This window comes from Lissotriton vulgaris, chromosome 4_1 (genome assembly GCF_964263255.1).
Source record: "Lissotriton vulgaris chromosome 4_1, aLisVul1.2, whole genome shotgun sequence".
NCBI classification, from domain to species: domain Eukaryota; kingdom Metazoa; phylum Chordata; class Amphibia; order Caudata; family Salamandridae; genus Lissotriton; species Lissotriton vulgaris.
In genome coordinates, this window is record NC_141691.1 from 538,421,792 (window position 1) to 538,436,040 (window position 14,249).

General features: G+C 33.3%; 12 non-coding genes across 12 annotated transcripts; 6 read left to right on the top strand and 6 right to left on the bottom strand.

Annotated features, from left to right (window-relative positions):
- Nucleotides 1–485: 485 nt before the first annotated feature.
- TRNAQ-UUG (transfer RNA glutamine (anticodon UUG)) lies at nucleotides 486–557 on the top strand. Its single transcript has one exon. It is a non-coding gene; the product is annotated as a tRNA-Gln (tRNA).
- Nucleotides 558–1,382: 825 nt separating this feature from the next.
- Nucleotides 1,383–1,454, bottom strand: TRNAQ-CUG (transfer RNA glutamine (anticodon CUG)). The gene has a single exon. It is a non-coding gene; the product is annotated as a tRNA-Gln (tRNA).
- A 1,547-nt stretch (nucleotides 1,455–3,001) lies between these two features.
- On the top strand, nucleotides 3,002–3,073 carry TRNAH-AUG (transfer RNA histidin (anticodon AUG)). The gene has a single exon. It is a non-coding gene; the product is annotated as a tRNA-His (tRNA).
- Nucleotides 3,074–3,898: 825 nt separating this feature from the next.
- On the bottom strand, nucleotides 3,899–3,970 carry TRNAQ-CUG (transfer RNA glutamine (anticodon CUG)). The gene has a single exon. It is a non-coding gene; the product is annotated as a tRNA-Gln (tRNA).
- A 1,546-nt stretch (nucleotides 3,971–5,516) lies between these two features.
- On the top strand, nucleotides 5,517–5,588 carry TRNAQ-UUG (transfer RNA glutamine (anticodon UUG)). Its single transcript has one exon. It is a non-coding gene; the product is annotated as a tRNA-Gln (tRNA).
- An 825-nt stretch (nucleotides 5,589–6,413) lies between these two features.
- On the bottom strand, nucleotides 6,414–6,485 carry TRNAQ-CUG (transfer RNA glutamine (anticodon CUG)). The gene has a single exon. It is a non-coding gene; the product is annotated as a tRNA-Gln (tRNA).
- A 1,547-nt stretch (nucleotides 6,486–8,032) lies between these two features.
- On the top strand, nucleotides 8,033–8,104 carry TRNAQ-UUG (transfer RNA glutamine (anticodon UUG)). The gene has a single exon. It is a non-coding gene; the product is annotated as a tRNA-Gln (tRNA).
- Nucleotides 8,105–8,929: 825 nt separating this feature from the next.
- On the bottom strand, nucleotides 8,930–9,001 carry TRNAQ-CUG (transfer RNA glutamine (anticodon CUG)). Its single transcript has one exon. It is a non-coding gene; the product is annotated as a tRNA-Gln (tRNA).
- Nucleotides 9,002–10,548: 1,547 nt separating this feature from the next.
- On the top strand, nucleotides 10,549–10,620 carry TRNAQ-UUG (transfer RNA glutamine (anticodon UUG)). Its single transcript has one exon. It is a non-coding gene; the product is annotated as a tRNA-Gln (tRNA).
- Nucleotides 10,621–11,445: 825 nt separating this feature from the next.
- Nucleotides 11,446–11,517, bottom strand: TRNAQ-CUG (transfer RNA glutamine (anticodon CUG)). Its single transcript has one exon. It is a non-coding gene; the product is annotated as a tRNA-Gln (tRNA).
- Nucleotides 11,518–13,063: 1,546 nt separating this feature from the next.
- On the top strand, nucleotides 13,064–13,135 carry TRNAQ-UUG (transfer RNA glutamine (anticodon UUG)). Its single transcript has one exon. It is a non-coding gene; the product is annotated as a tRNA-Gln (tRNA).
- Nucleotides 13,136–13,960: 825 nt separating this feature from the next.
- Nucleotides 13,961–14,032, bottom strand: TRNAQ-CUG (transfer RNA glutamine (anticodon CUG)). The gene has a single exon. It is a non-coding gene; the product is annotated as a tRNA-Gln (tRNA).
- Between the last annotated feature and the right edge of the window lie 217 nt (nucleotides 14,033–14,249).

A 14,249-nucleotide genomic window follows, 5' to 3' on the forward strand; every position in this document is an offset into this window, starting at 1 on the left:
TACATAGACATATAGCGATATATAGGGAGATACATACATATAAGTTGATACGTACAAGTTTATAAGTAAATGAGATGTTTTTCCAATTAATACTTCTAAGAACTGAATGGAAAAAAAAACGTAAAGTTTAGATAAGTCCCACTGAGCTTTGTACTTGGATCCCTGTTTTCAGAGTCCAGATTGACAAGCATAACACCATCAACCCACCTGTACCAGGTTGAGCTTTCCATTTTGGCAGAAGAGATTGCATTCACGGGGGAATCTTATCTTTTATTGCAAAATCTTATCTCACATAAAAAGTACTGTTCAACAGAGTCATAGCGTTACTTGAGTCCTTTGTGCAACATCCTTCCCTAACATAGTTCAATAGGCAAAAGTTGAACAGAATAGAAAAGTTATGTAATTCTGTTTGTCTTTGACTGTAGAAAATAAAAAATGTGAAATGTCCACATTGCTGCAGCAATTTGCTCTCCTGTCACATGGGAGGTTCCATGGTGTAAAGGTTAGCACTTTGGACTTTGAATCCAAGGATCTGAGTTCAAATCTCGGTGGGACCACTTTCATGACTTATGACCAAATCTTTTTCTGTCAAGTGTATTCATAAATATCATAAATCTAACACGGGTAGAGTGAAACATTAATTTATTGATTGTATTTTTAAAGTCTATTTGATGTGAGCAAATGATAGAACTTTTAGAAAACATGGAAATAAAATGGCTCAAAATAATGAGACATTTTGTGAGCTGACTCTGTTTTCTGAACTCATCACAAGAAGCTGATGCAAGATATTACTTGTTTAAATCTTACTGTTATTGATAAGGGGAACAAGGAACTTTTTAAATTGGAAAGCCTTCATTAAAAGAAAACTTGAGGAATCAAATTGTGTATTTTGGGGACAGAAGAGATGAACTTTTAAATAACAATCTTGAAATTAAGACACACAGATATTTACACTCTGTTTTTTTAAAGTAGATCCATAACCACAAAGTAGAATCTTTCGAAAGACATGTCAAATGTATTAATCTGAATTCCTCTTTCAAAGAAATTCACAATTAAATGCACTGTGTAAGTTAAGAATGTTGTCAGATAAGAAATCAGCAAAATTAACTATCTTATTACTGATCATAAAGATGAGAAAGGAAAAGAACCTCTTGCATAAATTGTGGATGGGAAAGAACAGTTTTTAGTTTTCAGCTTCAGTACTTATGTTTATGAATTTTTCATTTCTTTATATTGTATTATCGCTATCTAGATGGATATAGCCATCTGTACATAGATACATACTTATACGTTGATAAGTTTCAGTATAAAACTTTGACGTTATGTTTTTCCAAGTCCAAATTCTAAGAAATTAGTGAAATATTAAATCTCATAATTCAAGCAGGTCCCACCGAGATTTGAACTCGGATCGCTGGATTCAGAGTCCAGAGTGCTAACCATTACACCATGGAACCCTGCCATACATGAGGGATTTTTCCATTGAGACAAAAGAGAGCGCATCAGTGCAGGGGCTTTTCTTACATTGATGAAAAGATAACTCAGTTGAATGCTCATAGTGTAAAGAGCTACAATGTGATTTGATTCTTTTCAGCTACATTCTCCATAACAGTGTTAAATGTGCAAACGTTTATCAGGACATGCAATTTACAAAATAATGATCATATTTGACTGAAGAATATTAAAACATTCTACATTTCCAAACTACTACATCCATTTCTCTGTCTCTCACATGGGTGGCTCCAAAGAGCAACGGTTGGCACTTTGGACTTTGCATGCAAAGGTACCAGTCCAATTCTTTGAGGTACTATTTTACTAATCTCAACCTTTTACATTTCTGTCATCTTTTGTTATTGATAGCTCCAATCCAATACCAGTAGGTTGAACGAGACAAATGTTGACTCCTTTCAAAATGTCCAACAGCTTGAACAAGTTACAGAAATACGAACTTTATAATACTTTTACATCAGATTCCTACACAAAATAGTGCGACATTACAAAATCCTATCCTGTTTTTCTCAAATGCATTTCAGAGGGCTGATTCCCAGCATTCCTTTTTGAAGATTTCTACACTATTGATAAGGCGAATATAGCACATTTTGAAAGAGATGTGTTCTTAAATCAAACCTAGAGAACCACAATGACGGTATCATTCAGATAGTACAAATGTTTTTTGTATATTAGTATGGAAATTGTGAAATAAAACATTTCTCATGCTGATTTTCAACAGTCGATCTGCAATCATGAAATATAAGCTTTTGCTTGGAGGCCTCAAAGGTACTGATCTAATTTTCTTTTTTAGAATTATTCACAGATCGTATGATATGCTTTGTGCAAATCAACTATGTTGTTAGATCAAAATTGATTAAAAAGTGACTATCTCAATTTCAGGACATATAGAAGAGGAAGGAGAAGAAGCTCATGTTTCAAATGCGGAGAGGCAACAACTGTTCTTTATTTTCACCTCTATTAATTATACATATTTTTATAATGTATATATTTATATTTTCCGATAAAAATACATAGACATATAGCGATATATAGGGAGATACATACATATAAGTTGATACGTACAAGTTTATAAGTAAATGAGATGTTTTTCCAATTAATACTTCTAAGAACTGAATGGAAAAAAAAACGTAAAGTTTAGATAAGTCCCACTGCGCTTTGTACTTAGATCCCTGTTTTCAGAGTCCAGATTGACAAGCATAACACCATCAACCCACCTGTACCAGGTTGAGCTTTCCATTTTGGCAGAAGAGATTGCATTCACGGGGGAATCTTATCTTTTATTGCAAAATCTTATCTCACATAAAAAGTACTGTTCAACAGAGTCATAGCGTTACTTGAGTCCTTTGTGCAACATCCTTCCCTAACATAGTTCAATAGGCAAAAGTTGAACAGAATAGAAAAGTTATGTAATTCTGTTTGTCTTTGACTGTAGAAAATAAAAAATGTGAAATGTCCACATTGCTGCAGCAATTTGCTCCCCTGTCACATGGGAGGTTCCATGGTGTAATGGTTAGCACTTTGGACTATGAATCCAAGGACCCGAGTTCAAATCTCGGTGGGACCACTTTCATGACTTATGACCAAATCTTTTTCTGTCAAGTGTATTCATAAATATCATAAATCTAACACGGGTAGAGTGAAACATTAATTTATTGATTGTATTTTTAAAGTCTATTTGATGTGAGCAAATGATAGAACTTTTAGAAAACATGGAAATAAAATGGCTCAAAATAATGAGACATTTTGTGAGCTGACTCTGTTTTCTCAACTCATCACAAGAAGCTGATGCAAGATATTACTTGTTTAAATCTTACTGTTATTGATAAGGGGAACAAGGAACTTTTTAAATTGGAAAGCCTTCATTAAAAGAAAACTTGAGGAATCAAATTGTGTATTTTGGGGACAGAAGAGATGAACTTTTAAATAACAATCTTGAAATTAAGACACACAGATATTTACACTCTGTTTTTCTAAAGTAGATCCATAACCACAAAGTAGAATCTTTCGAAAGACATGTCAAATGTATTAATCTGAATTCCTCTTTCAAAGAAATTCACAATTAAATGCACTGTGTAAGTTAAGAATGTTGTCAGATAAGAAATCAGCAAAATTAACTATCTTATTACTGATCATAAAGATGAGAAAGGAAAAGAACCTCTTGCTTAAATTGTGGATGGGAAAGAACAGTTTTTAGTTTTCAGCTTCAGTACTTATGTTTATGAATTTTTCATTTCTTTATATTGTATTATCGCTATCTAGATGGATATAGCCATCTGTACATAGATACATACTTATACGTTGATAAGTTTCAGTATAAAACTTTGACGTTATGTTTTTCCAAGTCCAAATTCTAAGAAATTAGTGAAATATTAAATCTCATAATTCAAGCAGGTCCCACCGAGATTTGAACTCGGATCGCTGGATTCAGAGTCCAGAGTGCTAACCATTACACCATGGAACCCTGCCATACATGAGGGATTTTTCCATTGAGACAAAAGAGAGCGCATCAGTGCAGGGGCTTTTCTTACATTGATGAAAAGATAACTCAGTTGAATGCTCATAGTGTAAAGAGCTACAATGTGATTTGATTCTTTTCAGCTACATTCTCCATAACAGTGTTAAATGTGCAAACGTTTATCAGGACATGCAATTTACAAAATAATGATCATATTTGACTGAAGAATATTAAAACATTCTACATTTCCAAACTACTACATCCATTTCTCTGTCTCTCACATGGGTGGCTCCAAAGAGCAACGGTTGGCACTTTGGACTTTGCATGCAAAGGTACCAGTCCAATTCTTTGAGGTACTATTTTACTAATCTCAACCTTTTACATTTCTGTCATCTTTTGTTATTGATAGTTCCAATCCAATACCAGTAGGTTGAACAAGACAAATGTTGACTCCTTTCAAAATGTCCAACAGCTTGAACAAGTTACAGAAATACGAACTTTATAATACTTTTACATCAGATTCCTACACAAAATAGTGCGACATTACAAAATCCTATCCTGTTTTTCTCAAATGCATTTCAGAGGGCTGATTCCCAGCATTCCTTTTTGAAGATTTCTACACTATTGATAAGGCGAATATAGCACATTTTGAAAGAGATGTGTTCTTAAATCAAACCTAGAGAACCACAATGACGGTATCATTCAGATAGTACAAATGTTTTTTGTATATTAGTATGGAAATTGTGAAATAAAACATTTCTCATGCTGATTTTCAACAGTCGATCTGCAATCATGAAATATAAGCTTTTGCTTGGAGGCCTCAAAGGTACTGATCTAATTTTCTTTTTTAGAATTATTCACAGATCGTATGATATGCTTTGTGCAAATCAACTATGTTGTTAGATCAAAATTGATTAAAAAGTGACTATCTCAATTTCAGGACATATAGAAGAGGAAGGAGAAGAAGCTCATGTTTCAAATGCGGAGAGGCAACAACTGTTCTTTATTTTCACCTCTATTAATTTTACATATTTTTATAATGTATATATTTATATTTTCCGATAAAAATACATAGACATATAGCGATATATAGGGAGATACATACATATAAGTTGATACGTACAAGTTTATAAGTAAATGAGATGTTTTTCCAATTAATACTTCTAAGAACTGAATGGAAAAAAAAAGGAACGTTTAGATAAGTCCCACTGCGCTTTGTACTTAGATCCCTGTTTTCAGAGTCCAGATTGACAAGCATAACACCATCAACCCACCTGTACCAGGTTGAGCTTTCCATTTTGGCAGAAGAGATTGCATTCACGGGGGAATCTTATCTTTTATTGCAAAATCTTATCTCACATAAAAAGTACTGTTCAACAGAGTCATAGCGTTACTTGAGTCCTTTGTGCAACATCCTTCCCTAACATAGTTCAATAGGCAAAAGTTGAACAGAATAGAAAAGTTATGTAATTCTGTTTGTCTTTGACTGTAGAAAATAAAAAATGTGAAATGTCCACATTGCTGCAGCAATTTGCTCCCCTGTCACATGGGAGGTTCCATGGTGTAATGGTTAGCACTTTGGACTTTGAATCCAAGGATCCGAGTTCAAATCTCGGTGGGACCACTTTCATGACTTATGACCAAATCTTTTTCTGTCAAGTGTATTCATAAATATCATAAATCTAACACGGGTAGAGTGAAACATTAATTTATTGATTGTATTTTTAAAGTCTATTTGATGTGAGCAAATGATAGAACTTTTAGAAAACATGGAAATAAAATGGCTCAAAATAATGAGACATTTTGTGAGCTGACTCTGTTTTCTCAACTCATCACAAGAAGCTGATGCAAGATATTACTTGTTTAAATCTTACTGTTATTGATAAGGGGAACAAGGAACTTTTTAAATTGGAAAGCCTTCATTAAAAGAAAACTTGAGGAATCAAATTGTGTATTTTGGGGACAGAAGAGATGAACTTTTAAATAACAATCTTGAAATTAAGACACACAGATATTTACACTCTGTTTTTTTAAAGTAGATCCATAACCACAAAGTAGAATCTTTCGAAAGACATGTCAAATGTATTAATCTGAATTCCTCTTTCAAAGAAATTCACAATTAAATGCACTGTGTAAGTTAAGAATGTTGTCAGATAAGAAATCAGCAAAATTAACTATCTTATTACTGATCATAAAGATGAGAAAGGAAAAGAACCTCTTGCATAAATTGTGGATGGGAAAGAACAGTTTTTAGTTTTCAGCTTCAGTACTTATGTTTATGAATTTTTCATTTCTTTATATTGTATTATCGCTATCTAGATGGATATAGCCATCTGTACATAGATACATACTTATACGTTGATAAGTTTCAGTATAAAACTTTGACGTTATGTTTTTCCAAGTCCAAATTCTAAGAAATTAGTGAAATATTAAATCTCATAATTCAAGCAGGTCCCACCGAGATTTGAACTCGGATCGCTGGATTCAGAGTCCAGAGTGCTAACCATTACACCATGGAACCCTGCCATACATGAGGGATTTTTCCATTGAGACAAAAGAGAGCGCATCAGTGCAGGGGCTTTTCTTACATTGATGAAAAGATAACTCAGTTGAATGCTCATAGTGTAAAGAGCTACAATGTGATTTGATTCTTTTCAGCTACATTCTCCATAACAGTGTTAAATGTGCAAACGTTTATCAGGACATGCAATTTACAAAATAATGATCATATTTGACTGAAGAATATTAAAACATTCTACATTTCCAAACTACTACATCCATTTCTCTGTCTCTCACATGGGTGGCTCCAAAGAGCAACGGTTGGCACTTTGGACTTTGCATGCAAAGGTACCAGTCCAATTCTTTGAGGTACTATTTTACTAATCTCAACCTTTTACATTTCTGTCATCTTTTGTTATTGATAGTTCCAATCCAATACCAGTAGGTTGAACGAGACAAATGTTGACTCCTTTCAAAATGTCCAACAGCTTGAACAAGTTACAGAAATACGAACTTTATAATACTTTTACATCAGATTCCTACACAAAATAGTGCGACATTACAAAATCCTATCCTGTTTTTCTAAAATGCATTTCAGAGGGCTGATTCCCAGCATTCCTTTTTGAAGATTTCTACACTATTGATAAGGCGAATATAGCACATTTTGAAAGAGATGTGTTCTTAAATCAAACCTAGAGAACCACAATGACGGTATCATTCAGATAGTACAAATGTTTTTTGTATATTAGTATGGAAATTGTGAAATAAAACATTTCTCATGCTGATTTTCAACAGTCGATCTGCAATCATGAAATATAAGCTTTTGCTTGGAGGCCTCAAAGGTACTGATCTAATTTTCTTTTTTAGAATTATTCACAGATCGTATGATATGCTTTGTACAAATCAACTATGCTGTTAGATCAAAATTGATTAAAAAGTGACTATCTCAATTTCAGGACATATAGAAGAGGAAGGAGAAGAAGCTCATGTTTCAAATGCGGAGAGGCAACAACTGTTCTTTATTTTCACCTCTATTAATTATACATATTTTTATAATGTATATATTTATATTTTCCGATAAAAATACATAGACATATAGCGATATATAGGGAGATACATACATATAAGTTGATACGTACAAGTTTATAAGTAAATGAGATGTTTTTCCAATTAATACTTCTAAGAACTGAATGGAAAAAAAAACGTAAAGTTTAGATAAGTCCCACTGAGCTTTGTACTTGGATCCCTGTTTTCAGAGTCCAGATTGACAAGCATAACACCATCAACCCACCTGTACCAGGTTGAGCTTTCCATTTTGGCAGAAGAGATTGCATTCACGGGGGAATCTTATCTTTTATTGCAAAATCTTATCTCACATAAAAAGTACTGTTCAACAGAGTCATAGCGTTACTTGAGTCCTTTGTGCAACATCCTTCCCTAACATAGTTCAATAGGCAAAAGTTGAACAGAATAGAAAAGTTATGTAATTCTGTTTGTCTTTGACTGTAGAAAATAAAAAATGTGAAATGTCCACATTGCTGCAGCAATTTGCTCACCTGTCACATGGGAGGTTCCATGGTGTAAAGGTTAGCACTTTGGACTTTGAATCCAAGGATCTGAGTTCAAATCTCGGTGGGACCACTTTCATGACTTATGACCAAATCTTTTTCTGTCAAGTGTATTCATAAATATCATAAATCTAACACGGGTAGAGTGAAACATTAATTTATTGATTGTATTTTTAAAGTCTATTTGATGTGAGCAAATGATAGAACTTTTAGAAAACATGGAAATAAAATGGCTCAAAATAATGAGACATTTTGTGAGCTGACTCTGTTTTCTGAACTCATCACAAGAAGCTGATGCAAGATATTACTTGTTTAAATCTTACTGTTATTGATAAGGGGAACAAGGAACTTTTTAAATTGGAAAGCCTTCATTAAAAGAAAACTTGAGGAATCAAATTGTGTATTTTGGGGACAGAAGAGATGAACTTTTAAATAACAATCTTGAAATTAAGACACACAGATATTTACACTCTGTTTTTTTAAAGTAGATCCATAACCACAAAGTAGAATCTTTCGAAAGACATGTCAAATGTATTAATCTGAATTCCTCTTTCAAAGAAATTCACAATTAAATGCACTGTGTAAGTTAAGAATGTTGTCAGATAAGAAATCAGCAAAATTAACTATCTTATTACTGATCATAAAGATGAGAAAGGAAAAGAACCTCTTGCATAAATTGTGGATGGGAAAGAACAGTTTTTAGTTTTCAGCTTCAGTACTTATGTTTATGAATTTTTCATTTCTTTATATTGTATTATCGCTATCTAGATGGATATAGCCATCTGTACATAGATACATACTTATACGTTGATAAGTTTCAGTATAAAACTTTGACGTTATGTTTTTCCAAGTCCAAATTCTAAGAAATTAGTGAAATATTAAATCTCATAATTCAAGCAGGTCCCACCGAGATTTGAACTCGGATCGCTGGATTCAGAGTCCAGAGTGCTAACCATTACACCATGGAACCCTGCCATACATGAGGGATTTTTCCATTGAGACAAAAGAGAGCGCATCAGTGCAGGGGCTTTTCTTACATTGATGAAAAGATAACTCAGTTGAATGCTCATAGTGTAAAGAGCTACAATGTGATTTGATTCTTTTCAGCTACATTCTCCATAACAGTGTTAAATGTGCAAACGTTTATCAGGACATGCAATTTACAAAATAATGATCATATTTGACTGAAGAATATTAAAACATTCTACATTTCCAAACTACTACATCCATTTCTCTGTCTCTCACATGGGTGGCTCCAAAGAGCAACGGTTGGCACTTTGGACTTTGCATGCAAAGGTACCAGTCCAATTCTTTGAGGTACTATTTTACTAATCTCAACCTTTTACATTTCTGTCATCTTTTGTTATTGATAGCTCCAATCCAATACCAGTAGGTTGAACGAGACAAATGTTGACTCCTTTCAAAATGTCCAACAGCTTGAACAAGTTACAGAAATACGAACTTTATAATACTTTTACATCAGATTCCTACACAAAATAGTGCGACATTACAAAATCCTATCCTGTTTTTCTCAAATGCATTTCAGAGGGCTGATTCCCAGCATTCCTTTTTGAAGATTTCTACACTATTGATAAGGCGAATATAGCACATTTTGAAAGAGATGTGTTCTTAAATCAAACCTAGAGAACCACAATGACGGTATCATTCAGATAGTACAAATGTTTTTTGTATATTAGTATGGAAATTGTGAAATAAAACATTTCTCATGCTGATTTTCAACAGTCGATCTGCAATCATGAAATATAAGCTTTTGCTTGGAGGCCTCAAAGGTACTGATCTAATTTTCTTTTTTAGAATTATTCACAGATCGTATGATATGCTTTGTGCAAATCAACTATGTTGTTAGATCAAAATTGATTAAAAAGTGACTATCTCAATTTCAGGACATATAGAAGAGGAAGGAGAAGAAGCTCATGTTTCAAATGCGGAGAGGCAACAACTGTTCTTTATTTTCACCTCTATTAATTATACATATTTTTATAATGTATATATTTATATTTTCCGATAAAAATACATAGACATATAGCGATATATAGGGAGATACATACATATAAGTTGATACGTACAAGTTTATAAGTAAATGAGATGTTTTTCCAATTAATACTTCTAAGAACTGAATGGAAAAAAAAACGTAAAGTTTAGATAAGTCCCACTGCGCTTTGTACTTAGATCCCTGTTTTCAGAGTCCAGATTGACAAGCATAACACCATCAACCCACCTGTACCAGGTTGAGCTTTCCATTTTGGCAGAAGAGATTGCATTCACGGGGGAATCTTATCTTTTATTGCAAAATCTTATCTCACATAAAAAGTACTGTTCAACAGAGTCATAGCGTTACTTGAGTCCTTTGTGCAACATCCTTCCCTAACATAGTTCAATAGGCAAAAGTTGAACAGAATAGAAAAGTTATGTAATTCTGTTTGTCTTTGACTGTAGAAAATAAAAAATGTGAAATGTCCACATTGCTGCAGCAATTTGCTCCCCTGTCACATGGGAGGTTCCATGGTGTAATGGTTAGCACTTTGGACTTTGAATCCAAGGACCCGAGTTCAAATCTCGGTGGGACCACTTTCATGACTTATGACCAAATCTTTTTCTGTCAAGTGTATTCATAAATATCATAAATCTAACACGGGTAGAGTGAAACATTAATTTATTGATTGTATTTTTAAAGTCTATTTGATGTGAGCAAATGATAGAACTTTTAGAAAACATGGAAATAAAATGGCTCAAAATAATGAGACATTTTGTGAGCTGACTCTGTTTTCTCAACTCATCACAAGAAGCTGATGCAAGATATTACTTGTTTAAATCTTACTGTTATTGATAAGGGGAACAAGGAACTTTTTAAATTGGAAAGCCTTCATTAAAAGAAAACTTGAGGAATCAAATTGTGTATTTTGGGGACAGAAGAGATGAACTTTTAAATAACAATCTTGAAATTAAGACACACAGATATTTACACTCTGTTTTTCTAAAGTAGATCCATAACCACAAAGTAGAATCTTTCGAAAGACATGTCAAATGTATTAATCTGAATTCCTCTTTCAAAGAAATTCACAATTAAATGCACTGTGTAAGTTAAGAATGTTGTCAGATAAGAAATCAGCAAAATTAACTATCTTATTACTGATCATAAAGATGAGAAAGGAAAAGAACCTCTTGCTTAAATTGTGGATGGGAAAGAACAGTTTTTAGTTTTCAGCTTCAGTACTTATGTTTATGAATTTTTCATTTCTTTATATTGTATTATCGCTATCTAGATGGATATAGCCATCTGTACATAGATACATACTTATACGTTGATAAGTTTCAGTATAAAACTTTGACGTTATGTTTTTCCAAGTCCAAATTCTAAGAAATTAGTGAAATATTAAATCTCATAATTCAAGCAGGTCCCACCGAGATTTGAACTCGGATCGCTGGATTCAGAGTCCAGAGTGCTAACCATTACACCATGGAACCCTGCCATACATGAGGGATTTTTCCATTGAGACAAAAGAGAGCGCATCAGTGCAGGGGCTTTTCTTACATTGATGAAAAGATAACTCAGTTGAATGCTCATAGTGTAAAGAGCTACAATGTGATTTGATTCTTTTCAGCTACATTCTCCATAACAGTGTTAAATGTGCAAACGTTTATCAGGACATGCAATTTACAAAATAATGATCATATTTGACTGAAGAATATTAAAACATTCTACATTTCCAAACTACTACATCCATTTCTCTGTCTCTCACATGGGTGGCTCCAAAGAGCAACGGTTGGCACTTTGGACTTTGCATGCAAAGGTACCAGTCCAATTCTTTGAGGTACTATTTTACTAATCTCAACCTTTTACATTTCTGTCATCTTTTGTTATTGATAGTTCCAATCCAATACCAGTAGGTTGAACAAGACAAATGTTGACTCCTTTCAAAATGTCCAACAGCTTGAACAAGTTACAGAAATACGAACTTTATAATACTTTTACATCAGATTCCTACACAAAATAGTGCGACATTACAAAATCCTATCCTGTTTTTCTCAAATGCATTTCAGAGGGCTGATTCCCAGCATTCCTTTTTGAAGATTTCTACACTATTGATAAGGCGAATATAGCACATTTTGAAAGAGATGTGTTCTTAAATCAAACCTAGAGAACCACAATGACGGTATCATTCAGATAGTACAAATGTTTTTTGTATATTAGTATGGAAATTGTGAAATAAAACATTTCTCATGCTGATTTTCAACAGTCGATCTGCAATCATGAAATATAAGCTTTTGCTTGGAGGCCTCAAAGGTACTGATCTAATTTTCTTTTTTAGAATTATTCACAGATCGTATGATATGCTTTGTGCAAATCAACTATGTTGTTAGATCAAAATTGATTAAAAAGTGACTATCTCAATTTCAGGACATATAGAAGAGGAAGGAGAAGAAGCTCATGTTTCAAATGCGGAGAGGCAACAACTGTTCTTTATTTTCACCTCTATTAATTTTACATATTTTTATAATGTATATATTTATATTTTCCGATAAAAATACATAGACATATAGCGATATATAGGGAGATACATACATATAAGTTGATACGTACAAGTTTATAAGTAAATGAGATGTTTTTCCAATTAATACTTCTAAGAACTGAATGGAAAAAAAAAGGAACGTTTAGATAAGTCCCACTGCGCTTTGTACTTAGATCCCTGTTTTCAGAGTCCAGATTGACAAGCATAACACCATCAACCCACCTGTACCAGGTTGAGCTTTCCATTTTGGCAGAAGAGATTGCATTCACGGGGGAATCTTATCTTTTATTGCAAAATCTTATCTCACATAAAAAGTACTGTTCAACAGAGTCATAGCGTTACTTGAGTCCTTTGTGCAACATCCTTCCCTAACATAGTTCAATAGGCAAAAGTTGAACAGAATAGAAAAGTTATGTAATTCTGTTTGTCTTTGACTGTAGAAAATAAAAAATGTGAAATGTCCACATTGCTGCAGCAATTTGCTCCCCTGTCACATGGGAGGTTCCATGGTGTAATGGTTAGCACTTTGGACTTTGAATCCAAGGATCCGAGTTCAAATCTCGGTGGGACCACTTTCATGACTTATGACCAAATCTTTTTCTGTCAAGTGTATTCATAAATATCATAAATCTAACACGGGTAGAGTGAAACATTAATTTATTGATTGTATTTTTAAAGTCTATTTGATGTGAGCAAATGATAGAACTTTTAGAAAACATGGAAATAAAATGGCTCAAAATAATGAGACATTTTGTGAGCTGACTCTGTTTTCTCAACTCATCACAAGAAGCTGATGCAAGATATTACTTGTTTAAATCTTACTGTTATTGATAAGGGGAACAAGGAACTTTTTAAATTGGAAAGCCTTCATTAAAAGAAAACTTGAGGAATCAAATTGTGTATTTTGGGGACAGAAGAGATGAACTTTTAAATAACAATCTTGAAATTAAGACACACAGATATTTACACTCTGTTTTTTTAAAGTAGATCCATAACCACAAAGTAGAATCTTTCGAAAGACATGTCAAATGTATTAATCTGAATTCCTCTTTCAAAGAAATTCACAATTAAATGCACTGTGTAAGTTAAGAATGTTGTCAGATAAGAAATCAGCAAAATTAACTATCTTATTACTGATCATAAAGATGAGAAAGGAAAAGAACCTCTTGCATAAATTGTGGATGGGAAAGAGCAGTTTTTAGTTTTCAGCTTCAGTACTTATGTTTATGAATTTTTCATTTCTTTATATTGTATTATCGCTATCTAGATGGATATAGCCATCTGTACATAGATACATACTTATACGTTGATAAGTTTCAGTATAAAACTTTGACGTTATGTTTTTCCAAGTCCAAATTCTAAGAAATTAGTGAAATATTAAATCTCATAATTCAAGCAGGTCCCACCGAGATTTGAACTCGGATCGCTGGATTCAGAGTCCAGAGTGCTAACCATTACACCATGGAACCCTGCCATACATGAGGGATTTTTCCATTGAGACAAAAGAGAGCGCATCAGTGCAGGGGCTTTTCTTACATTGATGAAAAGATAACTCAGTTGAATGCTCATAGTGTAAAGAGCTACAATGTGATTTGATTCTTTTCAGCTACATTCTCCATAACAGTGTTAAATGTGCAAACGTTTATCAGGACATGCAATTTACAAAATAATGATCATATTTGACTG